Source organism: Leuciscus leuciscus (assembly GCF_965113295.1).
Source record: "Leuciscus leuciscus genome assembly, chromosome: 1".
In the NCBI taxonomy this organism is placed as follows: Eukaryota; Metazoa; Chordata; class Actinopteri; order Cypriniformes; family Leuciscidae; genus Leuciscus; species Leuciscus leuciscus.
The window spans coordinates 25,089,973-25,103,767 of record NC_138725.1 but is presented as its reverse complement, the minus strand read 5'-3'; the positions used below and the strand labels follow the sequence as shown (position 1 = coordinate 25,103,767).

At 39.1% G+C, this 13,795-nt stretch overlaps 2 long non-coding RNA genes across 2 annotated transcripts; one reads left to right on the top strand and one right to left on the bottom strand.

Annotated features, from left to right (window-relative positions):
- Nucleotides 1–713: 713 nt before the first annotated feature.
- Nucleotides 714–4,187, bottom strand: LOC309503121. Its single transcript, XR_014207509.1, has 4 exons — nucleotides 3,680–4,187; nucleotides 2,607–2,687; nucleotides 2,357–2,506; nucleotides 714–1,094 (listed from the first exon to the last, which is right to left on the bottom strand). It is a non-coding gene; the product is annotated as an uncharacterized lncRNA (long non-coding RNA).
- A 707-nt stretch (nucleotides 4,188–4,894) lies between these two features.
- On the top strand, nucleotides 4,895–6,115 carry LOC309503240. Its single transcript, XR_014207578.1, has 3 exons — nucleotides 4,895–5,626; nucleotides 5,868–5,895; nucleotides 6,049–6,115. It is a non-coding gene; the product is annotated as an uncharacterized lncRNA (long non-coding RNA).
- The last annotated feature ends 7,680 nt before the right edge of the window (nucleotides 6,116–13,795 follow it).

Below are 13,795 nucleotides of genomic sequence, written 5' to 3'. Positions count from 1 at the left end.
ACACACACACACACACACACTCACTCACTCACTCACTCACTCTCTTCTCTCTCTCTCTCTCTCTCTCTCTCTCTCTCTCTCTCTCTCTCTCTCGCTCACGCTCACACACACACACACACACACACACAACACTCACACTCTCTCGCTCACACACACACACACACACACACACACACTAACGATTATGTTAGTGTTATGTTACGATTGTCATTATATTGTAAAAAGGTCTGTCCCCAAATCAATATTTGACGCGATTTGCCCCGTATTCTTGAGCACAGAACTATTGATTTCTCCCTCGCTTACCGCATCTAGGTTTCCTTAGGACTCGGAGAAGTTTTGGCGCTTCGCACAACCAAATATGACTACAGCCTCTCACAAGTTAGAAAGAAAACACAAAGCCAATCAGTTTAGCGATGTGTGTTCAGGAGGCGGGACTCAGATCTATTAACCGTTTGTGTAATTGGCCAATTTATTTATTTATTTTTAACGACGACAAGACGGAATGAAAACAAGCCGAAATGAACTAGGAGTAACGAGGCTATTTTTAAAATGTAAGGAGTAGAAAGTACAGATAATTGCGTGAAAATGTAAGGAGTAGAAGTAAAAAGTCGTCTGAAAAATAATTACTCCAGTAAAGTATAGATACCCAAAATTTCTACTTAAGTAATGTAACGAAGTATTTGTACTTCGTTACTTGACACCTCTGGAAAAAATATATACTATGGAAGTCAATGGGACCAAAAACTCTGACATTCTTCTAAAGACCCGGAGATCGGCTGAATGGATTCGAAAACGGTAAAACTCAACTGTTTAACTCTGGGGGAGTTGTAAAATGAGCCTATTTCCAAAAAAGTGGAGTATCCCTTTAATGAAGAAGCTCACTTCCAGACGTCCAGGCAGCCTATCGTCAAGGGGAACACGATGATATGGAACAAAGGTGTCCAGCCAGACTTGAACTGCATAGGGGAAGTTGTTCATGTTACTATCCCATCAACTCAAAGTCCAGTTTTCTTAGGAGGGTGCAAACAGGTGCGTTGAGCCTGTGTCTCTTCTCGGCTTTACTGCCCGTCTGGGAGTGGATTCCACAAAAAGCTCTGAAAACCGAGAGAGAGGAAAAAAGTTAAAGTTTTCATATCTGTTAAATAATGACAAATACTGTGTAAAAAACATAAGTAACCTACTTGCTCATAAAATAAAATGACTTTGATGTATTTATTTAACATTAACAACTTTAACCATACAATTTAATTTAATGAATTAATGAAAGTTGTAATGTTAAACTGTTGTCCGTCAGTCTCTTCTGTTTACACAAATTATGTCCTGCAGGGGAAAACCAACTCTACTATAGAACAGACACTTAACAGCAATAGGTGGGTCTCCATCCAACTTTTTAATGCACATTTTAACCATTTGAAAAAGAAATCCTGACTGGAAACGGTTAAAATTCACATAAAATATTCTAATGTGAACAAAAACTTCTATGTGGATTGACAAATTTGCATTTTTTGCAATTATATCAGGTGTTTCAAGTTGCCCTGTCAACCTTACGTTTTGATCCCACAGCTGTTCACGACTCCTAGGTGCGTGACCATTTATAATTCGCATAACAGAGTTGATTGAAATGCTCTCCAATTAGAGGGTTTTTTTGCCAAATTTTTACGAATGCGTTTAAAAGTTATGTTTTAATTGGATGGAAACCTATCTATTGACATCATTGCATAGAATATATCATAGAACCTAACAATACTGGTAATAAGGTAATAATTCATGGGACGTTACATATGAGAATGATGGATTCACTTTACAGTAAGGGGACATGAATTATCATGAATTCATGTATAAATTCATGCATGAATTATGCATTCATATCTCATGAATCATCAGGAACTAACACGAGTTCAACGTTTTCATTCATGACTTCATGGGTGAACAACACCTTAATTAAAACAATAACTAAGATGGGTAAATCATCATGAATTATGATTTATTACGCATGATCATGATATTTTCTTTGTTCACAGTGTTTTCTTTGGTCCTTAGAAACACTGATGAACAATGTGCTAATGGTCGCATAACTGTGAACAAAGAAAAGCATCACGATCATGCGTAATAAATCATAATTCATGATGATATACTCATATTAGTAAATTTTTTTATTAAGGTGTTGTTCACTCATGAAGTCATGAATGAAAAACGTTGAACTTGTGTTATTTCCTGATGATTCATGAGATATTAATGCATGAATGAATGCGTAATTCATGCATGAATTTATACATGAATTCATGATAATTAATGTACCCTTACCGTAAAGTGTTACCTCATTTTCTTTATTAGTGTGTAAACAGTTTAAACATACCTTTGTATAAAGTCCCTGAGGCGTCTTTAGGATACTGCATGTTGAACACATAGTAAGCAGCGAAGGTTTCAGCCACTCCATTCAAAAGACTGTTTTGGGCCCCATCACAACTGTTCCTTCTATGAACACTTGTTGCTATTAGTGTCTCTTCTGAAATGCATGAACACAATATGATAATAAAAGGTGAGTAAATCATGGGGTAATTTTCATTTAAAAGTGAACTACTCTATAAAATAATGGAAGAATATACCTTGCACAATTTAGCAAGGTGTGCTGGATAGGTCTCTCTCTCTCTCTCTCTGGATATCAGCAGCTGTGGCAGAGGGCTAGGCTAGGGAATAAAAAACGTAAACATTACCAAATGTATTACCAATTACACAAATACCAAATAAAAAATATATTATTATTTTAGTCCATATAGTCTGCCAGGCAGCCACATGTAATTTGAGACAAACAAAATGGTTAACTTAATTTTAATACTACTGATAATTTTCTGCCTTTTCTGAAGACAAAGAGAGCATTGAAAGCTTTTCAACAGAACCCAGGCTCCGGAAAAAATAATAATTTTATGACGATGCTGGTTGGATTTAGTTGCGCACGCGCAGTTTATTTTAGATACAGACAGTTACATGACTGCTCTTCCAACCTGGTTTGCCAAGCACAAAGTAATGTTATAACATATGAGCATACCAGATGCTATATTCAGCTTATCTCACAGTTATAGCTGACTCACATAATTAAAGATACCAGCATTGTCGTTTAATTAAAACCCATATTTCAACTAAAATTTGCTTGTGTTTATTCAGTGACCGTAAAATCTACAAACTTCGTTTATGCTAGTGTGCAAACCACGGCTTCAAGACCCCCGATTACAAGACAGCAAAGCAGAAGTCCTAATAATGTTACGACAGCCTGTCCAGTAGCACGTGTAATCAATGCAATAATAACCTGAGCTAACTGATCGGGCTAACGTTAATGCTTATTTTTAACAGTCTGGGCTAACGTTATTTGAGCTATCGTCATTGTGGTGGTTGTTTTCCATTAACGTTAGGCTACGTTACAAGCTCAGCTCTACTCGATTCTACTCACCATGTTTGTTTTTCCATTGAAAATAGTGCCGTGTATCTGCATGTGGTAACGTTACCATTTTCTTTATGGATTGAGTAACTTAAAGAAGACGCCGCTTCACCGCGGTCAGTTCAGGTTTATAACGTCGTTACCCGGGAGTGAGCGGGGCGAGTTGTTGAGCTAACGTTATATCTAACATTACTCTAGCTAATGTTACTGAAATATACCAAGCGAAAAATTGTGAATATCTCGTACCTTGTAGCTGCATGTGGTAACTTTTTTCCGTATGGGTTGAGTAAGAAGACGCCACTTCACCGCGGTCAGTTCATGGTGTTGTTTTACCGGGAGTGAGCGAGTCGAGTCGGGGCGAACGTCACAGAAGCTAATGTCACTGAAATAAAACCAAACGAAACAATCACCACTCATATGACCGGTATTAATATATCCATAGACTTATAAAAATAGATTTCATGTTAACGTTTCATACCTGAGATGTGTTCCTTCCAAAAGCTGCTTCTTCCAAAAGTGTTTGATTCTGGTGCCGTTGGCCACCGCGGTACCGCGCAATTTCAAAATTCAAATCGCAGCAATCCCACAATGCTATGCGGTGGCTGTAAAATAATGCTTCTACAGTGTAGTTACAACAAAATTACAGGACTGTCCATAAATTTCCCATCATGCATTTGTATTTACAATAAAAACATGAATACAATATGTTGTTGTAAATTTTATTGTAAAAATTACATCAATTGCTAACAGTGTGGTTAAACCCTGAAACAACGTCTAGCATCTTTAACCTACAGGTAAGGGCTATTTATAATTGCAACAGGTTGTGGGAATGAAATTACCTGAGATACTTGAAATATGAATATTTTCATTCTGGGTTTAATACTGTTCTTGTTGAATCTTAACTTGTTAAGTTGAGGTTTATTTGTGTACTCTATTACTCAAGTCTCTTATTTCACTACACTGTGACTGCACTTAGTGTTTTTAAAGGACTACTTAGATTGAGTATAAGTTACTGTTGCACTTTTTTTGTACTTTTTTATAAAAAAAAGACATGCCTTTTATTGAAAAAAAAAAGGTTTCTGGACATTAAGTTTTATTTATATATATATATATATATATATATATATATATATATATATATATATATATATATATATATATATATACATACAAACAATATATATATATATATATATATATATATATATATATATATATATATATATATATATATATATATATATATATATCCCATACAAAAATTTTATATATGGCCATATATGTACTTATATTTTAAATAGCATGACATATATCTATACATATATTTGACTTATCTGAGAACACAATATATGACTGCAACATATATCTATACATATATTTGACTTATCTGAGAACACAATATATGACTGCAACATATATCTATACATATATTTGATTTATCTGAGAACACAATATATGCCTGCAACATATATGAACAAACATGTGAAGAAAATATTTGAGTTCATCCATATATGATACCATATATCTGCATATATTACAGTATAGTATTGGTTTCTCGCATATATGGACAACATTAATTATAAATATGTGACATACATATTTGTTTTCCACATATTTAATAAATGTATGTAAACATACACTGTAACCCTTTACTGTAAATTTACAACGAATTTCTTACAGAATTGTACTGTATTTCCATAATACAGTATTAAGCTGTATCTTTTACAGAACAGCTGTAAATATACAGCACATTTCTGTTTTCGTCCTGATAAATTCGTTATATAGGATCATACCATCATACTGACTGAAAAGGCATTGCATTGTGGGATTGATTTCTTTCGCGCTCAATTCAGTTCAAATGTGACGCGTCATGCGAGCAGACAGTAACGTTAGACAGCTACAACAGGCAAACTTGTTTTGTCAGCGGGATTCAACTGAACAAATAATCATTCTGTTATCAAGATAAACAATGTCTGCGAATCTGTGAGCAATTTTAAAGCTTTTTTGAGATTTGGTTCGGTTCGGTTCGTGTTTCAAACATTAGTTGCCTGTGACGCAGCAGAAAATGGACGACGTTAAAGGTAGCAGCTACCTGAGGACGGATGGAAGAATTTGTCATTGAATAATCTGCGCGTGACGATAAGTGGGATTTAGAGTTTGAGAAGATGGAGAATTGTTCAACTGAGTGATACGGTAAGCCAATATACAAGTTATTTTATTTATTTTTTTTGCGTTCGCATTTCTACATTGTTTTCACGTAACGTTATTTGGTTTGATTTTGCGAACGCGGTTTACTACCGTGGCCGCGCAAGCAATTCACTGACTCTGTTCACCTGTTTACCAAGTAACGTTAACTTCGACATTTCATATAATAGGCAACCTTTACCATGCTATTTGCATGACGTGCATTTGATATATATTTTTTTCGTTTTAGGCTTTGTAATCTGATGGCCATTGTTAATGTAAGTGCTTTTAAGTAGTGTTACAGTTATAGTCTATGTGGTAAAAAAAAATGCTGTCAAATTCTGTCAGTTCTGTGATCGTGCTTTTGAATCGTTGTCAGAATTTTGCTAGCACATGAAAATCCATGTTCCTAATGCTGTTTTCAAATGTAGTGGGCCTATTCCTGATTGCCATCCCATGGTCCTACAACTACTCCCTAATTCAAAGAAGTTAGACGGTTATTCTGTCCCTGATGCAAGTATGTTGCACCTCAACAGATAGTTAAACAGGATGAGGGTTGAAGAAAAAGTCGAAACCAAAGAAGTTCTTTTTCGGTGTTTTACTTTGAAATCTTCAGTCCCACAACGTACATTTTTGTGAAACTACAATACAAACAGAAAATGTACATTAAGTAATGAGTATGAATAAAAGTAAATTGTAAGAAAGATAACAATAATCTTCTTTGAAAATGTACAGCAAATGTTTTCTTAAATCCTATGAAATACTCTCTTTTTTTAACATGGATGATATTAAATAAACAAACTTACAGACGATGGCCTCTTTGGCATGAAATAACAGAAGAATCTATCTTTTATCAGAGAGACATCTGCTGCTGCATCACTGCTGTGGTGAAGTGAAAACTAAGATGGCCACAACGACCTCTAACCTAAGTCACATGATGCATCTTAACCAATTAAATAAAACCAAAATTAAATGACTACTTAAATAGTCAGAACACTCCCCGTCTGGTATTTTAAAAATACCACTACTAACAATGCCACAGTTCTGTAGAACATTATTCATTCTGTTCTTCTGATGACAGAAGAAGAATCACTTGGGACACAGGTCTCAGATAAGTTTTACACTTCCCATCCTTGGTGACCTTGATTTCAATTTTCCTGACCTTTCCATCATCGCCTGGGAAGACCTTAGTGACAAGAGCCATCGGCCAGTCATTTCTCTTAACTTGAGCCTCCTTCATAAGTACAATATCTCCTTCCCTGATGTTAGGCTGGTTCGTGTGCCATTTGCGGCGACTTTGAAGATTGACTAGGTACTCACGTCGCCACCTTTCCCAGAAGGTGCTGGCAAGTTGTTGAACTTGCTTCCATTTCTGGCGGCAAAAATCCTTTTCAAAGTCCCCTGGAGGAGGAGACAAGACACCAACTTTCTGAGTCAAAAGAGTGGCTGGAGTCAACAGGGCGGGTGAATTTGGGTCACTTGAAATCGGTGCGAGAGGTCTTGCGTTCATAATTGCAGAAACTTCTGCCAAGAATGTCGCCAGCATTTCATGAGTGAGAAGAGAGTGACTGTTTTCAAGCAGCATGGAGTCTAATATGCGACGTGCAACTCCGATAAGTCGCTCCCAAGCTCCTCCCATATGGGATGCATGAGGGGGATTAAAGATCCAACGACATCCTTCCTCATTCAAGTAGCTCCTAAAACTAGGCTCCTCTGCAAGCATTCCAAGCTCCTTACAAGCACCCTTGAAATTTGTGCCACAGTCTGATCTGATTTGTTTTGCTGGACCCCTTATGGCAAAGAAGCGTCGGAGGGCGTTGATAAAGGTGGATGCATCAAGAGAATCAATCAGCTCAAAGTGCACTGCTCGAATACTCAAACAGGTAAAAATGAGTACCCATCTTTTGCTGTTTGCCAAGCCACCCCGAGTGCGGCAAGAGGCGACCATCCAGGGCCCAAAGACGTCAAGGCCGACATAAGTGAAAGGTGGATCAGTGGCAAGTCGATCAGGAGGAAGATCTGCCATTTTCTGTTCAACAACTCTTCCTCTGAGTTTCTGACAGATGATGCATTTATGAATCACACTATGAATGCGTTTTCTCGCCCCGACGATCCAGAATCCTGCATTTCTGATCGCACCTTCTGTAAAAAGGCGACCTTGGTGTTTGACCCGTTCATGAAAGTGTCTAGTGATGAGAAGGGCTATGTGGCTTTTCCCAGGAATGATACAAGGATGCTTTTCTCCTTGTTCTATAGGAGCATGCTTGAGTCTGCCACCTACTCTCAGAAGCCCATCTCGGTCAATGAAGGGGTTCAGAGTTCTCAGTCCACTGCTTTTTTGGATTTCCTTTCCTTCAGAAAGACGAGCAAACTCAACACGGTAGCTCTCCTGTTGGATACATTGTAATATCACAAATTTTGCCTGTGAAAGTTCCTCTGGGAGTGCTTTGTCACAAAGATGCCATTTCTTACAGGTACTTGCCAACTCAGTTTCGAGTCTGAATGAATGAATGATGTGAATTAAGTTGGATATAGCTTGTAAGAGACATTTCCAGGTCGAAAAGCGCTCAAAGCGATGTGAGCCAAGTTTAACAGGAAAGTCGTGGAGTGTCAGATCTGTACGGTTAGAGTGTACTTCCACATCTGAATCAGGGTCAATTAGATTGTATGATGGATTGTCTTCAAGACACTCTGAATCAGGATGAGAAAGAAACGCAGGCCCAGAAAGCCATGTGGAATCTTTCAAGTCTGAGGCGGGCACTGAACGGGTTGCGTGATCAGCAGGGTTTTGACTTGTGGAAATGTAATGCCACTGTTCTGGCCTTGTAGATTTCCTAATCCGCTGGACTCTATTACTCACGTATACGTAAAACCGTCTGGTTTGGTTATGAATATACCCCAACACTACTTTACTGTCGGAATAGAATTCTACAGCGTTTGGAGTAATATCTATCTCATCTTGAATGAGTTCTGCCACTTCTACTGCCAGGACTGCTGCTCCAAGCTCTAATCGAGGTAGGGTGTGAGCAGACAGTGGAGCAAGCTTAGCCTTGCCTAGCACAAACCCTACAGTACATGATCCATTGTCATTCATCACTCTCAGGTAGGCTACTGCTGCAATTGCCTTTGTGGAAGCATCTGAGAAAACGTGAATTTCTTTCCTTTGAGCTGAAGATAGCGAAACCTTTGAGTACACTCTGGGTATTTCAAATTGAGCTAGATCTTGCAAAGAGTTTTTCCAAGCCTCCCATTCAGCTTCCTTGACTGTTGGTAGAGGGGCATCCCAGTCTTTGGTGTCTGCTGTCAGGTCACGAAGAAGGAACTTTCCTTGTATCGTAACAGGTGCTGCCAACCCAAGAGGGTCAAAAACGCTGTTGACAGTTGCTAAGACACCTCTACGTGTAAAAGGCTTCTCTTCTGCATCAACACGAAAAGTGAAAGTATCTGTTTTAAGATTCCAGCTCAGACCAAGGCTCCTCTGAATAGGTGGAGTATCTTTTTCCAGATCGAGGTCCTTGAGATCTTTCACATGATCCTCCACAGGAAAGGCATTCATTACATCAGGACTGTTAGATGCTATTTTATGAAGCCTCAGGTTGGAACTTGCTAGCATCTCCTGAGTTCTTTTCAACAGATCAACTGCTTCCACAGCCGTGGGCACTGATTTCAGGCCATCGTCCACATAAAAATTACGCTCCACAAAGGCTCTTGCATCTTTCCCAAACTCAAGTTCTCCATGTTGAGCTGCACGATGAAGTCCATAGATTGCTACCGCGGGAGAGGGACTATTCCCAAAGACATGGACCTTCATCCTATACTCGGTGACATCTTTCGAGGGGTCATTGTCCTCAAACCACAAGAAGCGGAGAAAGTTGCGGTGATCTTCTCTCACCACAAAGCTATGGAACATCTGTTCAATGTCAGCAGTAAATGCAACTGCCTCTTTACGGAAACGCAGCAAAACACCCAGCAAGGAGTTATTCAGATCAGGTCCTGAGAGAAGCACTTGATTCAAAGAAAGACCTTTGTACTGTGCACTAGAGTCAAAAACAACTCTGATCTGTCCTGGCTTGCGAGGGTGATAGACACCAAATATAGGCAGGTACCACACTTCCTCATTTTTCGTCACAGGTGGAGCTAATTCTGCATGACCTGCATCGAAAATCCTTTGCATGAATGTGATGAAATGTTCCTGCATTTGAGGCTTCTTCCTTAGTGTCTGTTGGAGTGACAAGAGACGTTTCATACTCAGGTCCCTATTGTTGGGTAGCTGTTGGCGTGGAATACGGAAAGGAAGAGGTGCCACCCAGCTGTTAGCGCTGTCAATGAACATTTCCTTGTCCATCAGTTTCATGAATGCTCGATCTTCAATGGAAGGGGCTATTTTTTCGTCGTCTTGTGTCCGTTCGAAAATAGTGTTGCCCAGCAAGTACTCAGGGCAAGTGGGTGGGTAAAAATGACAGCCATGTAAAGAGATGGGATGATTTCTACTGCTTAGCTTCTCTTTCACCTGTATCTGATTAGGACATGGCTCACATATGCTTGGACGTCCATTGAGAAGTATGTTTGTGCGGAACACGTCAACTGTGCTAGGTTTATGTGCTGACCCCAAGCAGACATTTCCCACTATTACCCAGCCAAAGTCGAGTTTTTGGGCGTACGGTGAATTGTTCAAACCATTGAGCTGTTTCCTCACTTTGTGGACTTGGATGATGTCTCTCCCTAAGAGAAGCAGTATCTTAGCACATGGATCTATCTCTGGAATTTCGTGAGCAATAGATTTCAAGTGAGGGAACTGGCGTGCAATGGTGGGAGATGGGATCTCAGAATGGTCGTCAGGCATATAATTACACTCGATGAGTGTTGGGAGTGACACGTGTGTCTTTCCATCCATAGATACAGCTTGAAACCCAGTGGCTCTTCTTCCTGAAGTTTCTGTTAACCCAGCACAAGTTCGAAGAGTGTATGGATGCTCTGTTCCTTTTACTTTGAATAGATAAAAAAACTCAGGTCTAGCTAGAGATCTATTACTTTGCTCATCGAGCACTGCGTACATCTTCACCATAAATTCTGGATGATCTTCAGGATATACTCCTATCAGGCATATCTTAGAGCATGATTTGGGTATTGGACTGTCTCCACAAATCTCTGTGCATTGTGAAGTTACAGTAGGAGAAGGGCTTTTATCCTCCTCCCCGCCATGATCTGATGAAGGGTCTTTGTTGGCCCACGGTGGAGGACCAGGATGAAGTGCAGACACATGTCGGTCGCTCTCACATTCATTGCATTTGATTACTGCCTTGCAGTTCTTTGCCAAGTGAACCGTCGAAGCACAACACCTATAGCACACACCATTTTCTCTAAGCAGTGTTTGCCTTTCTTCTAGAGTCTTCGCTCTAAACCCACGGCAACGTCTCAGAGGATGAGGTTTGTTTTTATGTATAGGACACTGCTTTTCAACATCAATAGGTTCATTATCGAAACTTCTTGTGGAAAGAAATCCGGTTGACGATGTTACACCCGTCTTGTGTGTAGACACAGCCATCCTTCTTTGCAATTGTCCTTTAACCAACGGTTCTGCTTTGATCTGGGTTGTACAGACTGCACTAAAGCTAAAGCTTGGATCGTTTCGAGCATGTGCTTCCTAACAGACAAAGTCAGTAAGAAAGGAGAATGGAGGGAAGGTAACGTTATACTTCCTTTTGTACTCAGAACCCTGATAAATCCATTTTTCTTGCAGGTGATAAGGCAGCTTCTCCACGATCGGATTGACTCCTCTGGAGGTGTCCAGATAAGAAAGTCCTGTCAAGTACCCTTCAGCTTTAGCAGACTGAATCTCGCGTAGCAGATCTCCGAGCTCTTGTAATTTCAGAGGATCTTGTTTATTGATTTTTGGAAATTTCTCAATTTTGTCAAAAAGTGCTTTCTCAACCACTTCCGGGGATCCATACATCTCTTCTAGACGATCCCATGCCATTTTAAGCCCTGCGTCAGGATACCTTATATTCACTGACCTGCTGCGTCTTACATATTCTGATGACCGACTGCCTAACCACTTAATCAGTAAATCCAACTGTTCACTGGAAGTGAGTTTGAGCCCACTGGTGGCATTTAAGAAAGAAGATTTCCAAGCCCAGTAGTTTTCTGGGTGATCGTCAAATTTTGTGAGCCCGGAACTAATGATCTCACGACGGGCAAGAAACCTTGCTAAATCACTCATTTCAACTTCTCCGTGGGAAGGTGACTGCATTGGAGCGCCAGAATTGTAAGTCTGTGCAAGGGGCCAGTAATTAACTGGACTGTACGTGGCAGACTGAGGCTTTTCAATCTTGATAGCGTAAGGCTTTGAGACTGAATCATTGACCCGTTCAACAAAATCAGGTGGCACACTCCTATGAGAGCTTTCCGTTAACTGCTTGTTTTCACTTCCATACAGGTTCATGAAATCAACAGGTGGAGTGGCTAAACTTATTTCCTCAGGAGGAACAACAATGGAGTTATTTGAGTGCTGCTCCACATAATCACTGGTGCGCTGCACAGGGTCTGCAGCAGGAGCAATCGGGCTATGTGAACGATAACTGCCTTCCTCCATGCTCTCTACAGCCTCCTCTAATATTCTTGCCTCGGCCATAGCGGCAGCAGCCTCCTTTTCATGTTCTAGTGCTGTAAGACTGCCTTCCATGCAAACTTTTTCTACTTTCATTTCAGTTTCTTTCTTGACATAATATGCACGTGTACGCTCTGCCTCAGCTCTAGCTCGTGCTTTGGCAGCAGCCATGCTAGCCGATGTCCTACTAGACCTTTTTGATGATGTTGTTGAACGTGTAACAACAGAACTAGTTTTCAGTATCTTCTCAGTCTCAGATTTTCTGTCACCCTCCATGACATATAATGCATAGATAGTACCTCAAAGTTCAAGACTGGATTGATGAAGAAAGAGATATGAGGAGATCATTCACTTGAGAGCAGACTCTGTAGCTTGAATGAAGAGATTCCGTCTTTCCATTGGATTGAAGCTACGTCTTTTCACTATTCTGTCCCTGATGCAAGTATGTTGCACCTCAACAGATAGTTAAACAGGATGAGGGTTGAAGAAAAAGTCGAAACCAAAGAAGTTCTTTTTCGGTGTTTTACTTTGAAATCTTCAGTCCCACAACGTACATTTTTGTGAAACTACAATACAAACAGAAAATGTACATTAAGTAATGAGTATGAATAAAAGTAAATTGTAAGAAAGATAACAATAATCTTCTTTGAAAATGTACAGCAAATGTTTTCTTAAATCCTATGAAATACTCTCTTTTTTTAACATGGATGATATTAAATAAACAAACTTACAGACGATGGCCTCTTTTGCATGAAATAACAGAAGAATCTATCTTTTATCAGAGAGACATCTGCTGCTGCATCACTGCTGTGGTGAAGTGAAAACTAAGATGGCCACAACGACCTCTAACCTAAGTCACATGATGCATCTTAACCAATTAAATAAAACCAAAATTAAATGACTACTTAAATAGTCAGAACAACGGTGTTATCCTTCAAGCAGATAAGTAGAGATTATTAAGCAAATCTAATTAATTTGTAATATGTTTTATGTTTTGGTTCTGTTGATCATGGTTGTGCTGTCCTTTTTAAAAATTGTTTCAGGAATTTGCGTCGCTGATGTCCAGCAATCTACATTTGCCAGAAAGTCCACGACTTATTTCCTGGTATGTTAACATTAAAGGGGTAGATGAAACCTAAAATGAAAAGCCATCATTTACTCACCCCACTGCAAAATATGTTTTTCTTAATTAGTGTTTTTATTTTGTTTCCAGTCCAGATATCTACAATTCTTACATGAAGAAGCATTTAATAGACACGTTAAAATTGTCTTGTTTTCTGAAAGAATAAGTCAAAATTAAGTGAGTTTATGCTTAAAACAAACATAATTATATGCCAGTGCATTTTAGCATTCTAACCAATTTTAATTTTTAGTTGAAAAATTTAATTCATAGAACTATGAATAGACAACTACATCGAACCACAGTGGAACCCACAGTAGTTATTTTAATTATTAATATATTTTTTTAATTATTTTTTTATTCCATTACAGGTCAATCTCTAAGCAACCAGTGCTGGATATTAAAGGAGAATTCTGTAACTCTAGCGAACTCTAGTCACTTCTTCGCTGAT